Raw genomic sequence first — 2,676 nt, forward strand, 5'->3', positions numbered from 1 at the left:
TCCTCAATGAAATAATTAATGTTGCATTTTCCAGGGTCTTCCACGTCTCTACTGCTTTACCAACACAAAGGTGTCTGTCCTGGCCCTTTACGCTGACGGTCAGTCCGACACAAGACTGGATTTTCGGTTGACCCGCAGGACCATCGAGCATCTGGGTCGATGGTCCTGAAGCATCAGCTTCGGGTTCCTCACACTCTGGGGGGTCACAGGAGACTGACGTCCTGGTGTTTCTTTTCTGGCTGGCGTGTTGCTCATCTTACAGTGTGGTAGCCAGAGTCTTTGACATGACACGGTCCACCGTGAGCGATGTTGTCCACAGGACGGCAGACCGCATCCTCCAGCTGATGAGCAGGGTCACCCAGCTTCCCAGTGGGAATGAACTACCATAAGTCGCCTCTGGATTTTAGCAGCTCGCTTGGTCTTTCTCCTTCCAAAGGGTCACAAGGAGCATTGATGGCTGCCACATAAGAATAAAGGCCCTAAAAGATAATGCAGCTTGTTATTTTAACAGGAAGCTTTTTTATTCCATTAAAATGCATGCTGTATATGACTCTAATGCCAAATTTATAGATATTTTTGTTGAGAATCCAGGATCAATCCATGATTCACGGGTTCTACGTAAAAGCCCAATTTATGTAAATCAAACAAACCCACCTGAAGGATCCTTTTGGGTGATGGTGGGTATCCCTGCATTGCACATCCCATCATGCTGCTGACACCCTACAGGGAACCCATGAGGAATGCCATTGAGGCAGTTACAACCAGAACCACTCCAGAACACGCTCTGTTGTGAAGAGAGCATTTGGCATGATAAAGATGAGGAGGAGAGCAATATTTCTGAGGGCACTGGAAGTAAAACCAACCTTTGCAATGAAAATCATTGCCTGCAGTTCAATTCTGCACATTCTGTGGATCAGCAGAGGCGACTGCTTAGCCACAGATGTTGAGCCACACCAGGAACATGCAGGACGAGCAGAGTCACGTCTGTCTGCAAGGACAAATCTTTGCTTTCCTTTCAGCTCCAACTGTGACACACATGACTCTAGAAGACCAGGATTATTGTTAACATGTATAAAAATAAATATTAACATATAAAACGAAATTCTAAATATGTACATCTGATATTTATATGAAAATCCTTTTAAGATTTTTAAAAATAGCTCAGATTTAAATAATACATGTAAATTATTCATTTTTGTTCATACATTTATTAAACAAATTGGAAAAACAATGGCTGCATTACATTTTAGAACAATAATTTCAACTCAAGTAAACTTAACAGACTCTCCTGTCGCTGTTCCTCCCTTCTAGCCCTTTCCTCCTCTCTCTTCTGGGTCTTTAACATAAACCTTTAACCCAGTACGACAACGATTAACCGTTTATTAAAATGAAGTCAAATCTGATCATGTGTCTCTACCCATCTGGCACGAGCTAGCTTGAAAACAAACAGGCTATCTTTCTCCATCCGCAAATGGATCGGATTTTCCTCATCCTCGTCTGTCCCTACATATATGAACACATTTAAAACATGTGTTAATAACTTGTGACTACGGTTAGAAGTCACTGCTTTTTGATGTAATATCTAGCGTTTGTTTTTAGCCTTCGGCGCTAATTCGCGTTAGCGTTAGCTTTAGCATTACTGAAATTGATGAGCTTCAAAACAATCTAGGTTGTTGATTGAGGAATATAACATATTAAACACATCATCTTAAGTATTTACAAATATATTTTACAACAGATACTGGATATTTTTTAATATACTTAAACGTTTCGGTGGTTTTCCTTGCGCAACCGGCTGCCATTTTCGAATGATTCAGACGAATGATTATCTCGCGATAATCAGCCAACTTCCGTTTCTACTGAAATGCCTTCCGTTTCTGTCGAAAATTTCAGTAGTGTGTGTGAGAGGATTTCAGTAGTGTGTGTGAGAGGATTTCAGTAGTGTGTGTGAGAGGATTTCAGTAGTGTGTGTGAGAGCATTTTCAGTAGTGTGTGTGAGAGCATTTCACATGTGTATGTGAGAGCATTTCAGTAGTGTGTGAGAGGATTTCAGTAGTGTGTGTGAGAGCATTTTAGTAGTGTGTGTGAGAGGATTTTAGTAGTGTGTGTGAGAGGATTTCAGTAGTGTGTGTGAGAGGATTTCAGTAGTGTGTGTGAGAGGATTTCAGTAGTGTGTGTGAGAGGATTTCAGTAGTGTGTGTGAGAGCATTTTCAGTAGTGTGTGTGAGAGCATTTTCAGTAGTGTGTGTGAGAGCATTTTAGTAGTGTGTGTGAGAGGATTTTAGTAGTGTGTGTGAGAGGATTTCAGTAGTGTGTGTGAGAGGATTTCAGTAGTGTGTGTGAGAGGATTTCAGTAGTGTGTGTGAGAGCATTTTCAGTAGTGTGTGTGAGAGCATTTCACATGTGTATGTGAGATCATTTTCAGTAGTGTATGTGAGAGATTTCACATGTGTATGTGAGAGATTTCACATGTGTATGTGAGAGATTTCACATGTGTATGTGAATGAATACATTTTCAGTTGTATGTATACAAGCATTTCACTAGTGTGTGTGAGAGATTTCACATGTGTATGTGAATGCTAATTCTGAATAATGTCCTACACGGCACCTCATAGTTAGCAGAAGAGTCTCCATCAGTATGTGAATGTGTGTGCGTGAATAGGAATGTGACTGTAC

At 41.0% G+C, this 2,676-nt stretch overlaps 1 long non-coding RNA gene across 1 annotated transcript; it reads right to left on the bottom strand.

Annotated features, from left to right (window-relative positions):
• Positions 1 to 257: 257 nt before the first annotated feature.
• On the bottom strand, positions 258 to 985 carry LOC144986714 (uncharacterized). Its single transcript, XR_013650564.1, has 3 exons — positions 864 to 985; positions 655 to 784; positions 258 to 479 (listed from the first exon to the last, which is right to left on the bottom strand). It is a non-coding gene; the product is annotated as an uncharacterized LOC144986714 (long non-coding RNA).
• Between the last annotated feature and the right edge of the window lie 1,691 nt (positions 986 to 2,676).

The sequence above is a fragment of the Oryzias latipes genome, chromosome 17 (genome assembly GCF_053564925.1).
Source record: "Oryzias latipes strain Hd-rR chromosome 17, Olatipes_Hd-rR_3.1".
In the NCBI taxonomy this organism is placed as follows: domain Eukaryota; kingdom Metazoa; phylum Chordata; class Actinopteri; order Beloniformes; family Adrianichthyidae; genus Oryzias; species Oryzias latipes.